The sequence below is a fragment of the Equus asinus genome, chromosome 26 (genome assembly GCF_041296235.1).
Source record: "Equus asinus isolate D_3611 breed Donkey chromosome 26, EquAss-T2T_v2, whole genome shotgun sequence".
NCBI classification, from domain to species: Eukaryota; Metazoa; Chordata; class Mammalia; order Perissodactyla; family Equidae; genus Equus; species Equus asinus.
The window spans coordinates 16,150,476-16,169,495 of NC_091815.1; the positions used below are offsets into that span (position 1 = coordinate 16,150,476).

General features: G+C 48.6%; 1 protein-coding gene across 8 annotated transcripts in view; it reads left to right on the plus strand.

The window, feature by feature from the left end:
- ZNF536 (zinc finger protein 536) overlaps window positions 1-19,020 on the plus strand; it is a 420,556-nt gene that overhangs the window by 40,948 nt on the left and 360,588 nt on the right. For 5 of the 8 annotated variants that reach the window (XR_011498461.1, XR_011498460.1, XR_011498462.1 and 2 more), the window contains exon 2: window positions 10,715-10,784. The exons of the other annotated variants lie outside the window; for them this stretch is intronic. The gene's annotated coding sequence lies outside the window, so the exon portion shown is untranslated. The remainder of the gene's footprint in view (window positions 1-10,714; window positions 10,785-19,020) is intronic. 8 annotated transcript variants of the gene reach the window in all.

Genomic DNA, 19,020 nt, shown 5'->3' on the forward strand with positions numbered 1-19,020 from the left:
GTTATAACTGCTGAGCCAACGTTGATACATTGTTATTAACTAAAGGCCATGGTCTGCATTAAGGGATCATTTTTTGTACTGTGCATTCTGTGGGTTTGCACAAACGTATAGTGACATGTATCCACCATTATAGTTTCCTACAGAATATTTCACTGCCCTGAAGATGCCCTGTGCTTCACCTATTCATCTCTCCCTCCTCCGAAACCCACGGCAACATGATCCTTTTTTATCTCCTCCCAAAGCCCCAGTACCTAGTTGCATATTCCAGCTGTAAGTCCTTCTAGTTCTTTTATGTGAGCGGCTGCCACAGCATGGCAGCTGACAGATGGGTGGTGTGGTTCTGCTACCGGGAAGAGAACCTGGGACACGGAAGCGGTGAGAGCACGGGCCCTCAGGACTGGCTCAGCACTGATCTTTTTACTGTCGTCTTTGTTTTGCGTTTTCCAGAATGTCATAGAGTTGGAGTCGTACAGTGTGTGCTCTTCTTTCTTTTAGTCATATGCATTTATGGTTCTGCCATGTCATTTGTGGCTTGATAGCTCATTCCTTTTTATTGCTGAATACTATTCCATTGTCTGGATGGACCACAGTTTCTTATCCATTCTCTTATTAAGAGACATCTTGGTTTCTTCTACGTTTTGGCAATCATGCATAAAGGTGCTACAAACACCTATGTGCAGGTTTTTGTGTGAATGTAAGTTTTCAGCTCTTTTGGGTAAATGCCAAGAAGCATGACTGCTGGACTGAATGGTAAGAGTATGTTTAGTTGTGTAAGAAACCGCAAAACTGTCTTCCAAAGTGGCTGTACCATTTTGCGTCCCCATCAGCAATGAATGAGGATGCCCATTGTTCCACATCTTTGCCAGTGTTGGGTGGTATCAGTGTTTTGGGTTTTACTCATTTTAATAGGTGTGTGGTATATCTCATTATTGTGTTAATTTGTAATTGCTTAATGACATATGATGTCAAGCATCTTCTCATGTGCTTATTGGTCATCTGTAGATCTCCTTTGGTGAGGTGTCCAGATTTTGCCCATTTTTTGATTGGACGGTTTGTTTCTTATTGTTGAGGTTTAAGAGTTCTATGTGTATTTTGGATACCAGTCCTTTATCACATCTGTCTTCAGCCAAGATTTTCTCCCGGTGTATGGCTTGTGTTTTCCTTCTCTGAATGCTTTCCCTTTTGTAACACCTGTGGGAACCCAGCCACCTCAGGCAGTGGCCTGTGTTCTCCTATGACCAAGCCGTGTCTATTTACATTTGGGACCTGAGGCTTTAGGACAAGTGAAATCAAAGATACGTGTGCCATATGTTGTCAGCCATGTTCATGAACTCACACATATGCATGTGCACACATGCGTGCACGCACACACACAAGAATAGAAAGAAATGCACCAAAATATCAACAGCAATCACACCCACTAATAGAATTATGGATTGTTGTTATTTTCTTCTTTGTAATATCTTGTATGTTCCAAATGTTCAAGAAATGGGTGTATATTACTTGAATACCAATTTTATAAAATCAAAAGTGAATGAACTGAAAAAAGCAACACCTGTAAAGGAAATCCCATGATGGTTCAGTTAGAACTTGTATAACTTCCATTTTGGCTTCAGAGATTGTCTAGGGAACCAACATTTCAGGTGACACTGATGATAATACATTTTTTCTGAAAACCTGCTTCAGAAAACAGGGCAATTTTTATTATGGTTAAATTCAGCTGTCAAAATGGCCTGATTTTTTGCTCAGCTCTAAATCAGCGCTGTATAATATAAACATAATGCAAGCCATGACTACAATTTTAAATTTTCTAAGAGCCTCATTAAAAAGGTGAAGAAATGGATGAAATTGATTTTAAGACTATGTTTTGTTTATGTCATTGTATCCAAAATATTATTGTTTCAACATGTAAAAAGTATAAAGAATATAAATGAAACATTTTGCGTTCTTCCAAAGGTGATGTGTATTTTACACTTATGGCACATCTCCATTTGGACTGGGACATTTCGAGTGCCCAGTAGCCACCCGTGGTCAGTGACTACCAAACTGTAGAGTGCGGCTCTGTGTGGTGGCTGCGTGCTCAAGCAGCGTTTGCCAAGCAGAGCACCTGGCCTGCACCGTTACCTGCCGTAAGTGTAGGTGGCTAGGAAACAGGCCTTTGTGCTTTCCAACGATTTCTCATTTCTTCTTCAAGAGAAGCTGCTTCGTGATACCTTCTGGTTTGATGATGAATATCTTCTGTGAAGGGATAGATATTTTAATTCGTGTCGTGATACGATACATTAGAAAGCATTGATAATTTGGGGGATGTTTTTCTTCTTTTGCATCACTTCCTCTCTGGGCCCAGAGTCATCTCAGATTTGCCATCCATGGAGTCTTGAGCGGATGTGGGATCTGCATTCCCATGGATGGGGTCTCAGGCAAATGACCTCTGGGGAGAGCTGGGGCGCCCATCCTGGACGAGTTAAGGCTGCGAGACTCCACCGGTTTGGCAGCTTGACACCTGGCAGCTTGGCGCCGGACTTGTGTCCAGTGACACAGCTCTTGAGCCGTGTGGGGACTGTGTGCCTCTGGTCTGTGCGTCTTATCCTGAGAACACTGCCTACGGGAGGGGTCCTTCTCTGCCTTGTCCTAGGTCAGTCTCTCCCACCTTGGGACAAGGACTGGGAATCCATGTGCACAATGTGCCGTGGTCTGTGTGTGCTCCTGAGGACACAGTCATCATGGAGGCTGTTGGGTGTCTCTGGCCAGTGGACACTAGGCAAGCTTGGCAGCCTTGAGACTGGGCTCTCCGAGGCTGTAGCAGGAGAGATCTTGCCGGTGCTGGCAAACAGTGGGGCAGAACGGCTCACAGCATGGGCCGTGGAATCAGCCTTCCTGGATTCAGACCCTGGCTCCCCCACTCACGAGCTCCTAACCTTGGGCAAGTGACTTCTGGGCTAGTGCCTCAGTTTCCCATCAGTAAATGAATATGATGACAGTACCCACCTCACTGGGTTTTGTGAGGGTGAAGTGGGACAGTGTGGGTCAATACTTGGGACTCTGGTTGGCACACAGTAAGTGCTCAGTGAATGTTAGTTGTCACTCTTACTGAGCTCAGGAATGGTTGGATCAATGACCAGCTCCCTTCAGAAGCGGTGCGTATGTGTGTGCATGCGCGTACATGCGTGTGCTTGTATGTGCGAGTGCGTGTGTGAATAACTCTGGCTGTTTCCTGGACGCTGTTTCTTTAATGGCTCCTGTTCTGTCTCCTTGCTGCACCACCAGCCTGGAGCGAATCCCCCGTAAGACCTTCTGTCTCCCTTCACTTTCCCTCTCTCCTTTCCTCTTTCTCAGGGCTGTTTTGACTATGAATTAATTGTAGGTTGGGGGACTTGTAAGCAAAAATCAAAGCCAATAAACTTCAAAAGGACGGGGGGACTGGGGCCACCGGGGGAGCGCAGGGGCCGACTGGGGCTCTCGTGGCTTCGGGTGTGTGTGGGGGGGTCCTTCCACGTTTCTTCAAAGGGGACACCAAGTGTTTCAGATTGTCACCTAAAAGCTCAGATGCAAAACTTTGGAAATCTGGGTGAGAGGCGACGGTTTCCAAAACAGCGATTTTTATCTTTTGCCAGCAAGTGCGAGCCCAGTGGAACAGAGAGTTAAACTCGGAATTTCTTGGCAAGGGTTAATAATCGATGTAGATCTGCTAACAAAGGAGACGCGGCCTTATGATACTGGGAAAGTTTTTTTTCTTAACTGTCAGTGAAGCAGTACTAATTATTACTCCAGTGTAAATGAGGTCATTTCCTATTAAGAGAACAAAATGCTTAGCCTCGCCTTGCCAATTCATACCAACTATTTTTCACACATACTCAGCTTTTCAGTTTTTTTAAAATTTTGATAAAATCCATTCATTTGTATTAGAAAAGTGTAAACCATCGCAATAATAGTTGCCCATGATTACCCAGATGAGCTTTTGTGATGTGTGGGTTGTTTGAATACCATGTGTTAGCTATGGAACAATTAGGCAGCTGAATGGATCTTTAAAACAATCAGATACTTTTATCTCACTGAAAAAATACCTTCCTTGGATGTGTCCTGTTAAACCGTAAATTCCGGGGAACATTAAACTCACGTCACGAGGAGAACTTTCGAGTATATGTTGATCAAGGACAAAAAGACATCCAAATATCTTGTCTTCATGTTTTCATTTTTTTATGCAAGCAAAAAGATTTAAGGAATATTGTAGCAAACAAAGGGTAATTGTTTTAGCCCAGATGTTGCTTTTGCACAACAAGCAGGTTACAATGTTCCCACAGAGCTGATGAGCCCAATCAGGGAAATGATTAAAAATTGATTTTGTCCCTGTAATTACAGTATGTAAACTACTTAGCTTGGATTGCAAAGGAAGTGATTTTCTAATTACGTATATACTCTGGTGTCTAATGATTGGTTTTTTGAAGTAATGAAGAGAGAGCACTAACGACTCCTTGGTGTTCTGTTGTTTAAGAAAGACCATCTTTAGAGTAAGCAGCAGCAGACAAAGAGTTTAAATTGAATTTTCAACACTGTTAATGTGCACATGGGTTTGTTTATTAAAGAGACAGGGAAGTAATTTCATTGGCTCTGAGCATCTTGGCTCTTTTTCATGCTAAAGCATGTAGAAATACATGCCCCGGGTCGCGAGTGGCTGGGAACCTCTCGACCCCGCGTTTCATCCCAGCGCCTGGCTGATCGCGGGTCTCGGCTCCTGTGAGCGTCTCACGTCTGTGTATCCTGAAAGCATTTAGGTCGAACAGGTATCAAGTAGCTTCTCCATCAAAGTTACCTTTGTTTTAAAATGAAAGAAGAGGCTTCCTTTGGAAGCATGTCTGGGCAGCCCAACGCACCCCGTGTTATGATATTTCAGCCGCATCCTACGATGCCGGGCTCCGAGTCAGGGTGGCAGCTGCCACCCACCCTCAACGTGCACGCGTGCATGCACACACACAGGCACACACCCGCTCACACAGGTGCTAGCCCCGTGTTGGAGGCCTGACTGCAGTGGGTCGGTCGTGGGGCCCTGTGGGGTGGGCTGATGGGGCTCAGGAAGGACTGGCTGAGTTCCGAGCGTTCCTCCTCCGCTTTGTGATGCTCTGTGGCTGTTGGATAACAGCACCTCAAGCATCTGTTCTGGCAGAAGTTAAAAGAGGGCGACTGTTTCTCAGTGGGCACGACATGCCCTCCACGAAGAGGGCAGTGGCTCCAAGGTGACGCCAAGAGCAAGTGTGTGGTGAGGCCTCCAGCTCAGGTGACAGCTGCCTTTGGAAAGATAGTTTGTTACGCATAGTTCCTCAGGGGAGGGGGTGTGCCGCGCCGTGCACGGCTGTGTGGGGAAGCACCAGGGTCAGAGCGAGGGACAAACGTGGGCAAGAGCCTGTATGGTGGTTGCTGAGGGAAAGGCAAGGCAAGGAGAGCGGACGTGGGCCTGGTGCCTTGGGACGATTTCAGCAGGCTCCTGGGTCAAGGGGCTGTCCTGGCTGTCTGGTGTCTGACGCTGGGCTGCTTGGGGCGGGGCGGTGGCCAGAGGAGGTGGTTGGCCATGGGCTCTGGACCAGTGGTTTGCATGTGGACCATGTGCTCCCAGGGAGTCACCTGCTTTCTCTAGGAATTGGCTGGTCTTGAGAGAGGCCGTCTCTGCAGGGTCAGCGAGGCCCCAGATGTCAAAGCATCAGAAACATATGGTTGCTACGCTGGAGCCTGCGGCCAGGGCTGGTTTGGGAGCTGGGGCTCCGTGCCACCGGAGTCCCGGGCCAGGATGAGCACAGGATGACTCTGGGCCCCTGTTTCTCCTGGTGCCCTGCTCAGCAGGTCCCCCTGACTCTGTATGAAAGGTGTCCTGAATCTGCCCGCCTCTGTCTGTCACCGAGGCTCCTGCCCCAGATCAGGCCAGCATTCTCCCTCACCTGGACAACTGCAGCAGCCTCCCCATTGGCCTCCTGCCTCCAATCTTGTCCTCTCTGGTCTATTCTCCCCACAGCAGCCAGAGGGATTCTGGTACAATGTAAATCAGATTATGTTTTCCCTTGCTCAAAACCTGCCAGTGGTTCAGAATAAAATCCAATTTTTTTTTGCTGTGCCTGACAAGGTATGTGGATCCTAAAAAGCCTCTCCTCTCCCATTTTCCTGCTCACCCTCCATGCCCTGGCCACGTGGAACTTCTTGCTGCTCCTTGAATGCACCATCTCCTTCCTACCCCAGGGCCTTTGCACTCACTGTTTGCTCTACCTATAAAGTTCTTCCTCAGATTTTCACAGGGCTCACTTGTCAGCTGTCACATTTTTAGAGGGGTCTCCTCTGATTACCTTATCTAAAATGGTCCTGTTGCTCTTCATCATTTTTCCCAGCTTAATTTGTCTTCTTAGAGCTTATTATTCACTGACATTATATTTTACTTTTGTCTTTCATTTGAAGCTGCTCACTAAAACATAAGTTACACACAGGTAGAAACATTGTTTACCACGGGATCCCCAGAACCTATCAGTGAGCCTGGCACACAGGAGGCACAGGTGACAGCTGAGTGCTGACTGTGAGACTGGTGCCCTGAGCTCCTTCCCGGGGAGCTTTCCTCACCAGGAACCTTCTCCTGTTGGGAGCCTCAGGGGCAATGGCTGTGTCGTTTGGGCCCTGTTTGTCTTTCACAGTTCTCAGAGAAAGAGAGACTCACTCAGTGCTTTAAAATGGAACTGCCAAGTCCATTCTGAGGAGCCAGTTTTTTGGCGGGGTCCTTGTCCCTGGTGGGACTGAGGAAGACTTAGGGATGGGAGGGGCACCCAGAAGCTTGGGGGGGGCGGTTGTGGCCCCAGGTGGCTCCAGCTCCCGTCTGCATGCAGAGCCGGTGCAGAGGCGCAGGCCCGGAGGACTCGGGTGTCACTCCAGACAGCTCCAGAGGTGTCTCCTGGAGCCATGCCTTCCCCCAGCAGAGGGCTGAAGGAGTCTGGCTGGCTGTCTCTCCGAGTCTTCCTTTCCTAACTCTTTTCTAGAAAGAAAGTAGTTTTCCTGGCTCCGCTCGGCCCTGGACTGCCCAGCCTCCTGGGCAGACAGCCCTGCTCCTGCGGCTGGGCCTCGAGGGAGCCCTGCGGAGGGTAGCTCTCTGTCTCTCCAGGGACGGGCTCTGCCTCCCGCAGAGACCAGGGGAGGGTGAACTGAACCAGCCCTTCCTTCTTTCCTTCCATCCTTTACTCCTCCATCCTTCCATCTGTACCTTCATCCTTCCAGCCTTCTTTTTCCCTCACTCCCTCTCTTCCACCTCTCTCTCCCTGTCTTCTTTCCTCACTTCTTTCCTCCCTCCCTTCCTTCCATCTCCATCCTTCCATCCATCCTGTTGTCCTTCCATCTTCTCTCACTCTCTCCATCCTCTGTCTTCACTCTCTCCCTCCCTCTCTCCCTCCTTCTCTCCCGCCCACCCATCACTTACTTCTCTGCCAGAGGTTAGGGACTGGGAGGTGAGTGAGACGCAGCCCTTTCCCCCTGAGCTGAGAGGTGACGCGGGGACTGTCCTCGGCCTGGTGCCTGGTCCTTGGTAGGCCCTGAGCAAACGGTAACTCTCGTTGTTGGTCGTCGGTCTTCCAGTTGCCGTGTGCAGGGTGGGGAACAGGTGCGTAGTGGCCACGGGAAGGCAGCGTGCTTGCCTGGGAGACAGGTCTTTGCGCTAAACTCAGGCTCCCCACAGAGAGCCCTGGTAACGGCGGGCGCTGTGTCTCTGCTCCTCCCTGACCCGCCGTCACCCTCTGTCAGCGCCCTGGGGCCCGAGTGCGGGAGGCTGAGCCCCCGCCAGGAAGGTTCCTCCACTCTGCTCGGAGCTTCCGTGTCTCCCCTGGGGGAGCTCAGGAGGGAGGGGCCTGCCCTGGTCCCCTATTGGGGGCCCATGTGGCCTCTCCTTTCTGGCAGACTCACAGGGAGGCTGCATGAGGGCCCACTGCGTACCAGGGTGGCCCTGAGCTGCCGGGGCCACCTCCGCTTTCTTTTTCTGTCTGTGTCCCCGTGTCTCCCTGTCCTGCTCTCCTCCCCACCCCGCTTCAAGGCCCCTCTCTCAGAGCTCTGCACGCCTTCTCTCCTCTTCCTCAGAGAGGCCTTGGGAGTGCTCCGGCTGTAAGAGACCCCGCTCCCCCACCGCCTCGCAACACCCCATGCCCCTCCTGTCAGGGTCTCTGAAACTTTGCCCTCCCCTCTCCTCCACCCGTCTCCCCAGAGGCCCTGCAGCACCTGCATAAGGACTCAGCTCCTGCGCCCTCCCTCCCCGGGCCCCACCCTTGACGTGCCTCTTGGCCACTCCCCGTCCCACCAGACTCTAAAGACAGTGGGGGGTTTCTGTCCCATGGCACAGCTGCTTGGCCCCGGCCTACCACAGGGCCTGGCGCACAGGAGGTGTGAGCCACTGGATGAAATGGTCTCCTAAACTCATTCGCTCCTGGGGGCTGGCGGCTGAGGAAGACTGCCTGTGCGCCTTTCCTGTGTTAAAGGGGAAGCAGGGTTATTAGTTTACGGCAGGTGGAATTGCAGCCCTGAAACACGCCGGCCACCCACCCGGCTTGGCTCATGCCATGCTTTTTGCTGTCTTTGTAATCCGGCCCCTCCCACCCCTCCTCTGATCTGCTGGTACCTGCACCAGCTGAACTGGTGGACAGTGTCTTCTGAGTGTCCCTCTCCCCAGGCCCCTCAGCGTGGGGTCCCCGTGGGAGGATGGGATGAGAGGAGGCCTCACGTCAGGGACCTGTTCCTGGTTATGACACTGTTATCTCTAAATATGAATTATTTACTTGCACCAAAAGAGCTGTTTATTTCGTTGAGGAAGACAGAATTACTGTGCTGGTGTTTTCCTTCCTCCCCATCCTGAGTCAAGAGCATCAGGATCATCAGATGTGGTCGCCTTTGCCCGACCTGCAGCGACCGTAGTGACATCGGACACCAAGAGCCCTTCCTCTTTAGAGTGGCTCAGAGAGGCAGACATGGCGCTAACTTGATTTCCTTTCCTGAGGTTCCGTGGGCCTCTAAACATCAGCTCCCTCTCTTTCGGCAGGAAGCTTGTTGGGCTCACCTTGCCCAGGGCAGCCGACCACCTCTGAATAAACCCCCTACTCATTCAGGAGAGCCCTTAAGAGGGCACAGCCCCCAAGGCAGCCACAGGGCTTGTGCTGGGGCCTTGAGTGATTCAGGGCACAGAAGCCCCCGTCACTGCCCCGCCTGCGGATGGCAGGAGATGGTGATGTTCTGAGCAACGGTGTGAAGCGGGTGCAGGACGTGCCTGGGTGGAGCCTCCCCAGTTCTCCCTGCCATTGGAACTGACAAATTCTACGCGAACAGCCCCTGCAGAATAGTCCTCGAATTTTGCAAGCACGAGCCTAGAGATAGAATCTGAGTCTGTCCCCATCTCCTGCAACCCCCTCCCTAACGTGAGGAGTCTTGTGAGCAAAGCAAGTGTGTCTTTGCAGAGCCAGCTGGGTGCCTGGCCTGTCCCGCTCCACCCTGGGACAGGACCTGGGGGAGCAGAGCATCGAGTGTTTGTTTTCCACTCTCTGGATTTAACTGTTGCCTGATACAGGAAAAGGCAAAAGATCATCTGATTGAAGAGAGAGAGAGAGACTTGTAATTTCGTCCTTGTTGCACGTGACTCAGATGTAAACTTCTGCTTTATGTCTCAAGGTAGGCAGGCAGAAATCTGTTTACAAACGGCAGTGTCCCTGTTACACTTTGAGAAAACACTTCCGGCATGCAGTCAGCGAACACCTTTTTGGTTGCCAGAAATCAGTCTTGGAGCTGGATGGAGTGTTGCAAGATAGTGATTTGATGCCCAAATTTCTTGGGCTGGGGCTGCCACCGTGGGGTCTCCGAGTGCATCTTCTGGTTTCCCGTTTGCAGACACATCCTTGAATTCCTACTGGAATTCTGTTTCTGTAATATCAGAATGTGCAACTTCAGGTTCAGTAAAATATGACTTCTCAAGGGGAGACTTTTGCTTGCCCTAGAGATCCTTTTGTAGCATGGCAAAACAAATTAGACGCTGAGTTGCAGTGGGCCGGGAGTGGCTGGCCCGGGGATTGCACTGAGGTCGCAGGCGGGGGCTTGGCCTTGAGTCCCTGGGCCAGCGGCTCTGGAGACCCTGTGGGCGGGCACGCAGGCTTTCCCTCCAGGCTCTTATCTCACGCACTGCTTTCCTGGTGGTGGTTCGGGAGAGGGGACTTTGGTGCCACATAGCATCCCTGAGTCTGGGTCCGTCCAGGTTCCTGGTTTGAACCCAATGAGGGTTGCCCTGGCCACTGAACAGGAGGGGCCAACTGAAATCTGGGTGGAGTTGTGGTCTGCTGTAGGGGGCTCCTTAAGTCAGGGAGAAACAAAGGACCCACGAGTACCTCCTCAGTTCCTCGTTTTTGGAATTCCAAGAGTGAGCATCCTTATCTCCTCGTATTTCTTCTTCTGCCCCATCCGAGGCAGAGACGGTTAGAAAGCCCCTGCTCTTCTTTTTTGCAGGTGGCAATTTCCCATTAAAAGAAGCTGAGCAAATCTGGTTTACTGCAGCAAAGGTCACATAGTTCCCATTTTTCAATTGCATGGTGAATCGGGGCAGTGGTGCCATTAAATATTTTTAGACTCTCAACTAACCCAGCAGATGTTACCTTGGTGAATGCTGTTTACCTGTCTTGTTGGAGTCTCTGTATTCGACATGGAGAGTTTCTAACAGGTCTTATTTTTGCAGTTCCTGCCCACCACGGCTTTAAGAATATCCTTCAGCCAGGAGGGAGCGCCGTTGCTTTAAGACTCGCCTGGTAAGGAACCTTGTTTTGTAGTTCGTGGAAGTGCTGTCTGTGTGTGAGTTGGTGGGGGAGCCGGGCTGTCCTCTCTGGGTTGTAGACCCCCGTGCGAGGTGAGAGTTCTCCCAGCTGCTCTTTCCTCTGTGGACTGAGGTGGGCCATGGAGAAGATTCCAGATTCAAATGTTCCTGGGATCCAGCATGGGTCCTGGGTCTTCTGGGTGGGATGAATATGTGATGTCAAGATGTGCTCAGGAAGTCTCAGGATGGGTCATAGATGGGGCAAAGGCCTGTGTGGTGGATTTCTTTCTCTCTTGTGTGACGTCCTTTGAGTCGCGGTCCGCTGGCCGGCAGCTGGAATGAGAGCTGGTGAGCTGGTGGGGCTGCTGCCCAAAGCCAGGTGGCGGCTCTAAGTACTGCCCGCAGTCAGTTTCCGTGTCACTCACCAGGTGGATCAATGGCCTGGCCCAGTCTTAGAGGAAGCCTGTCCCAAAGCAGCTCCGTGTTCGTCACCTCAATCAGACTCAAGATCACAAACTCAGTGATGGAGTGTTTCCCCAGCATAGAAGCTGATAAAACCCTAGACTATAAACGAGGGGCCAGCGCTCGGATCTGAGGCTGCCCCGTACCTCCGTAAACTCACCCTCAGATCGAATTCTGACCATGGGCTTCACAGGTCACTACATAAACCAGGGAAATTGAAAGCAGAATTATGCACTCAGAAATTAATTTTATGTTGTATCGAATATATATTTTTTTATTGTGACTTTATCTTGTTGGAAAAGTGCTTTCTTCTGATTTTGTGGATATTACTGACCGTGGATTACTTTTATTTTGGTTTTTACACAACAGTTATATTAGAAATTTGCTGTTTTATTCTTACCTTCTTAGTAAAAATCCTTTTATCACACAATGGGTAATTTATATCCATTACCAGGCCTTTCAATCCTTTTCAGTGGGGCTGTCAGCGCCGTTGGCACAGTGATGATTAATGTGATCTAATAATAGTGTGCCATTATATTACCTTAGTAAAACATGTACCAACATCCTATTCGGATCTACCAAATTCATAGCTTCCTATAATATTTTTGTTGAAAGACAGGATTACTATTTTTCAAAGCTGATTTTTTCCCCTTTAACATATTTAATGAAATTCACAACTCTTTGCCTTAGTAATCCGGGCATTTGGCTGGGCTCGGCGGGTGAGTTGGGCGTCTGTAGGCACTGCCGTGGTTCATCAGGGAGAGGATGGACGGGCCCGGGATCTGCCAGAGAGATTGCTGTGTTTCTGTGGGGCCTGGGTAGTTATGCCTTGAAGAAAAAAATTGCTGGGTTTCCAGTCCCTTCTGACACGTAATAAGGAAGGTGTGCTTAAGATCAAAAGGCAAAAGAGTGAGTAATTTGGCTCAAAGGCTCCTTTCTTCCCTCCCCTGTTTTATCCTCTCCTCTGTCACCTGCCTCGTCTTCTGGGGAAGAGGAGGGGTGGCAAAGCCAGGGGAAGCAGCTTCAAATCTCTTTCCTGGAAATACCCCTTCCTGCCCCACCCTTGCTCTCTCAAGCTCTGGCGCACCTCCTGGATCTGAGGTGGGGTTTCTCAGCCTCGGCACGAGTGCTGTCTTGGGTTGGGTAGCTCTTTGCTGTAAGAGCATCTTGTGTCCCGTAGAATGTTTAGCAGCATCCCTGGCCTCGTCCCACCAGAGGGTGGTTGTATACCCTCTCCCCACCTTGTGACAACCAAAAATGTCTCCCAAAATTACTAAATGTCACCTTGGGGGCATAGTCGTACCATTTTGAGAACCACTGGTCTAATGTGATAGGAAATAAGAAGATTTTTGGGGGTGTGGGGAGATTCCAGTTGGAGTTCCACAGTTTTGTGATACTGCTTGGGGCGTCCTCGGCTCTGGGAGAGAGGTGATGGCTACGCTCTGCATCCTTTCCCTGGCGGAATTATAGCCCTCTTACTTCCTTCCCCACTCCGCTCTGTCATAGAGCCTGGCCCAAGCGAGGGCCTGAATCAGCTCCTTCAACTTAAATCCCATTATAATCACGCTCATGATTGAGAACATTCCACCTTTTCAAAGGGCTTTAAAATCTGTGTCAACCAAGGATGACATTATTGTAGTGCGGGTGAGATGTATGCAAACAATTACACACTCAAATTGAAGCGGGGAGGTTTGTCCTATCCTGGTGCCTCTGTGATGTGGCTTTCACCAGCACCTGGGCCCCCCCAGCCCCGGAAACCTCTAGCAGCAAAACACATGGGCAGAAATGGGTTTTGCCCTTGATATCACTCACCTCTGAAAGCAGCTTGAATATTTGGGCTTCTTAAGGCTAGAAGGTGGGGGAGGAAGAAGAGATTGTTGAGACAGGAGAGAGAGAGAGAGCGCCTTGTTTTTGATTCAGAACAAAGATTACTGCTGCAACATTGGCTTGAAATGTGCAATCAACTGAAATCAGGAAAAGTATTTTGAATACAAAATTTATATTGAAATACTTGAATCTTGATACGTGTGCACCCCCATACATGTATATATTTAAATCAAGGACAGAGAAGATGAGAAATAAAGCTTTTGTCATAACAATATTGCCTGTAGTATTTGCCCTCAAATGATGCTGCCACATTGGAATACATTTTTGTACCATTAGCGTTTCCATAAAAGACACTCTTGTTTGTTTTTACAACTGATCCTTGAAAACAACAGATGAGGAAATGGCTCTCATTTACCTTTGTGTTAGGAGGATTTCAAATACATTGTGATGTTTGGTGCAGGAAGCCTTTTGGTGACCCACTCCTTCTTTACTGGTTTCTGGTCTGTCTCCCTGCTACACTGTAAACCTGGAGAGAGTACGGCCTTGTGTGTTTTGTTCAGTGTTATTTTCCTAATTCCTGGAATGGTCTCTGATGCATAGTAGGTTCTCAATAAAACTTTGGCAACTTGAATGATTAATAGGTGGATGGATAGATGGATGAGTAGGTGGATGGATGGGTGGATGAGTGGGTGGATGGACGGATGGATTAGTGGATAAGTGGATGGATGGATGGGGGGATGGAGGGGAGATGGATGGATGGATGGGTAGATAGACAGGACTCTATCTTAAGCCCTAACAAAACCTTGGAATAGTAGGCCCAGTGGTCTTAATGAAATTCCTCTTTTTACCATCTCTTCACCCCCTTACCCTCTCAAACTTTTATTTTTTACACATCAAAATGGTCAGTTATAGAAAGGCATTCTCATTATCTCTTCTTTTCAATTGCTTTTTAAAATAGCAAAAATTTGTCTAGGACTGTGCCAGGCAATCTCTGTAAGCTGAAGCCACATGGGTGCCTTGTCATAAAAATATCTTTAAAAATCCCCAAGGGCACATACACAGATGACTGGGACTGAAGACATGGAGGCAGAGTAGGAGAAGGTGACTCCTTTCGAAGTGGGACATGGGCAAGGAATTTATGAGGCTCAGAAGACCTCCTGTCCAAATGACTGGTTGTGTGTCTCCTGGGAAAGACTCTCTAATTTATAGTGTATTTCTTGTTCTTTTAGAGGCTCTTGTGTGTCCTCTTCTGACTCACCAGGCTTGATGTCTGTGGGACTGACTGATGCTCAGCCATATGGGATCAGCCATCTTGAGGAAATAGGCTGAAGCTCTGGGAGGTGGCGCTCCCTAGTCCAGCATGGCTGGTACCTGGCGATTGGAAATCTTGTTCCCAGCAATGAGGATAAAAAGTCGCCATACCTTTGACTTTTAAATTATTGAATAATGGACACTATAGCAGTACCAGGCAGAAAATAATAAAGAAGAGAGAGATAAATGACCTCAAGACCTGGTAACCTATAGCAAAGCTACGGGCTCTGGAACCAGATTTCCTGGGCAGAACCCTGGCTTCCACTGCTCACCAGCTGTATGACCATATGTCAAGGGACAGCCTCGTTGTGCCTCAGTTTTCTCATCTGTACAGGAATGACAATATAGTAGATTACACAGGTAATCTGTGCAATTCACTGAAAATAATGCCTGGCTCAAAGTGAGCATTTAGTAAATGCATGTCACTGTTGTTATTAGTATTTTCATTTTCTCTGTTTAGTCATCTTTTCCTTTTCTCCCTCTTTATTCAAGATTAAGGAAAGTATAGCCCATTCACATAATTAGCCTTTTCCCCTCAGACTCATACTAGAGCTAGGAACCCCAAGACGTTGCCAGGCATGTGGTCTTCCCAGCACCCGTGGGGCCCGTGGTTAGTAAGTTCAGAGAAAGTCAGACAGGGTGGTGAGTTTCCAAAGTCAGCTTCCTCATCCCATTTTCTTTGTGAAGGAGCATTGTTGACACACCACTGGGGGTTTGGGGTTTATTTGGTGTTTAGGGAGTGCATTCCTGGGATGGGGGCCATGTGGTCATGGTGGGTGTGGACAGTCAGCTTTTAAAAGGAAGGGGAGGTCCGTGGCTTTTCTCTTCCACCCCCTTGCAAATGAGACAGCTCTGCATCATGGCCCAATTTTATATTTTTAGCATCCACTGAAATTTAATGTTTTGCTTTTGGTTTATTATGTATGCAAGTATCTTGCTGATAAATTACATGTGTAATTGTACCATCGTAACCACTGCTAGTCAGTGACAACATATAATTAAACTCACCCTTGTAGTCATTGAACTTTTCTGTCCCTGACGAGATCATTGACCACTCCAAGGAGGGTGTGCCTCAGTGTGTGAGCCATGCAAGTGCCCATGTGGCCTCTGCGCCCCCTCCCGGCCCATGGGACACCCCCGTGCACCCCGGGGCGTGCCTGCACACATGCACTCGTGGACTTCCTTTCGACAGCGGTGTGCGGGATGGAAGGGTTGGGTTGTAGGTCCTGGGGTGCCTCTCTCTACTTTTGTGTCTATTCCCAGATGATTATTGGCCCCAGAGTGGATGTTTGGTAAAGACTTGAATGAATAAATCTTAGAAATCTCTTCATTTGCCTCTGAGCGCTCTCTTCACATATAACCCCAATACCCTTCCACTCATGTCCTTTCTAGGGGATGTTTACTGAGCTGCTCTCGTGCCCTATGCCTGGGGTTGGTGAATCAATGCCTGGGGTCCCATTGGCTCACTGCTTGTTTTTTTTTTTTTTTTTAACATTTAAAAACACTTTGAAAAATTGTGGTGAAACACATATAACAGAAAATTTACTATCTTGACCATTTTTAAGTGTACAGTTCAGTGGCATTAGCTACATTCACATTGTTGTGCAACTGTCACCACCATCTATCTCCAGGACTTTTTCGTCGTCCCAAACTGAGATTCCATGGCCGGTAAACAATCCTCCCCATTTCCGTCCCCCTAGCGCCTGGCAACCACCCTCCTACTTCTGTCTCTATGAATTGCACCTCTGGGGACCCGATATGAGTGGAATTGTACCGTATTTGTCCTTTAGTCACTGGCTTATTTTGCTTAGCATAATGTCCTCAAGGTTCACCCGTGTTGCAGTATGCATCAAAATTTCCTTCTTTTGTTATTATTCATCTATGATATTCCATTTTGCGTGTGTGTATTTGTGTGTGTGTATACATATATACGCACACACACAAATACATATATATATGCACCACACTTTGGTCGTCCATTCATCCGTTGAGGGACGCTTGGGTTGCCTCCATCCCCTGGCTATTATGAATAGCGCTACTATGAACACGACTGTACAAACATTTCTTCAAGACCTTGCTTTCAAGTCCGTTTATATACCCACAAGTGGGATCGCTGGATCATATAGTAATTCCATTTTTAATTTTTTTAGGAACTGCTGTCTTGTTTCCCATGGCAGCTGCACTTTTTACATCCCCACCAACAGGGCGCAAAGGTCCACATCCTCGCCATACTGGTTGTTTTCTGTTTCCTTGGTGGTCGCCGTCCTCACGGGTGTGAGGTCGTCTCTCATTGTCATTCTGCCTCTTTTTGTGTAGCCTGTGTGTGAAGAGTGGCTTCTACATTTCTCAATGATTGAAAAAAAAATGTTTTGTGACACATGAAAATGATATGAAATTCAAATTTCATTGTTCATAAATAAAGTTTTCTTGGCGCACGGGCACTCCCGTTCATTCCATCTCACTGGCGGCTGCTTTAACACCCTAATGGCAGAGTTGGGTAGTTGGGACAGAGACCATGTGGTCTGCTCAGCCTAAAATATTTCCTACGTGGCCTTTTACAGAGAGCATTGGCCAACTCTGCTCTGTGGTAAGAGCTTGCTACCCCTTATCTTGTGTTATCCCCTTGGCACCCTACTTTGCAGACAAAGAAACTGAGGCTCAGCAAAGACAACTAACGTGCACAAGCCACGCGTCTGAAAATGGCTACCCCAGGATGCATGTGCCTGTCCTGTGACTCCATGTCTTGCCCTCATCACCATCACTGTAAATGTAATCATTAGGAGAGTTCTCTTTCCAGCGAGCACTTACTGAGGTTTTAGTAAGCCTGAAGTCAGGTCCTAGTTGAAAAAAATAATTGCAATTACATTAAGATGTGATGTCATTGGTAGAGGTGGCAAATTGAGGGAGAGAATGAAGATGGGAGGCAGTGCGAGGTGACCTGGACTCCCCTTCATTCCCCATATTGAATTCTAAGACCCTGCCCTACGCTGCATGGCAGGACCAGCTTTCAGCTCTGCTGAAGAAGGGTTTAGTTTCAAGAGGCCTGCGTGTCTACGTGCACAGCTTTTCCTCAGGATTAGAAGAAAAGCTAAGCCAATCGATAACTTCTTCTCACGTTAAAAAAGTGAATTATTTCCCTAACCCATAGAAAAGAAGACCCAGGGAGCAGGGAGAAGGCCTTGAATGATTCTTTCCCCTCCGTTCTTTGGCTCGCACGTTATCTGGGATGACTCCTGACATAGAGGTCTGTGGCTGGCCCCACGTCTTTTTTTCCAAACCTGGAGAGCTGCTTCCCGTTTTTCAGAGACTGGCTTGGGTCTCTGCCTCTTTGCCTCTTGGTCTCAGATGGTCAGTTGTTGCTCATGAGGGATCAGGTGGTTGTCTCTCTCTGCCTCCTCCCCTCCTTGCCACCCTCTCCATCCACCAGGATGTGTGGACTACAAGGAACCTTCTCATATTTCTCCACACAGAGGACAAAGCGTGGATAGTTATTTGTTCTTTCTTCAACAGAGAGAAAACTTGTAGTTGATTTTACGTATTTGTGTGCATTATGGAAATAATCCATCAATCCAGGTATTTAGTAGGGTCTGTTGAGGGGCTCCAGGGAACGGTCGGTCCTGAGTCCATCTCAAGCAGAGATGTGGTTCTCCTTTTGTGTTTGGGAATGCGTGACATTGCCCCTCAATACCGACTGTCTTTCGACAATAGGCTTTGCGCGGTCGCACTGTGGAGCACAGCGGCGTTGTTCATGATCTTTTGGCTGTGGGTTAAGCCCGGCAGAGCTGGACTCCTACCCTTACAGTTTTCTGGCTCAGTTCATTTTGTACAAAGGAAAGTATGATAATCTGAGTTGTAAGATGATAATGTGATCGGCATGATAGCACATTGTGAGAAAGACAGCAATGACTTTGAAAGATGTTGAGTTTCAGCCTTGAAAGTTTGCGGTGATGCCTCAAGCAGCAGGAGACATGTCCCTAGGCCGCTTGGTAAGTGTTCAAGGAATGAACTGGTCTGGTGACTCCATTGTGCCTGAGACTAAGTAGGAGAGATGAGTGATGGCATATGTCCACGTATTTTGGAAATGGGCATATCTGTGACTGTTTTTCTGTTTAAAGATGAAGTTTGGGTCTTGGCCAGGTCTTGCTGTCTGTCTGCTCACAGCCCAGTAGGTGGTGGGAGCTCGGCTCACGGATTCATCTGACTTTGGCTGTCCCGCCTCTTCTGACTCTGGCTGCCCCCTTCTCTCAGTTGTTCTGCTGACCAGCAGCTAAGCCTTATTGAGGGTCCCTGTGCTCAGCCCTGGTGGGTGGGGGGTGGCCCCCAATGCTGAGGAGCTGGTAGCCCAGAGGGGAGGGAACTTTGGCTGGAGTGGGGTGTGTGTGTGTGTGTGTGTGTATTTGTCAGGTTGGTAGTGGAGGGGTGTATGTGTTAAATTTTCCCCACGCCAAAGCCATTGTTATTTTCTTCCTGAAATACTGCAAGAAGATACTAAAGCTTTCCTCACATTCGTGTGTGGATTGTTTCATGTCTAAAAACAGCTAATAGCACAAAATGATGCTCTTACGGGTAAGCTGGGCTCAGCAGTAGAGTTTTTGATCCTTAACAAAATATAACTTGAGACAATGTCCACA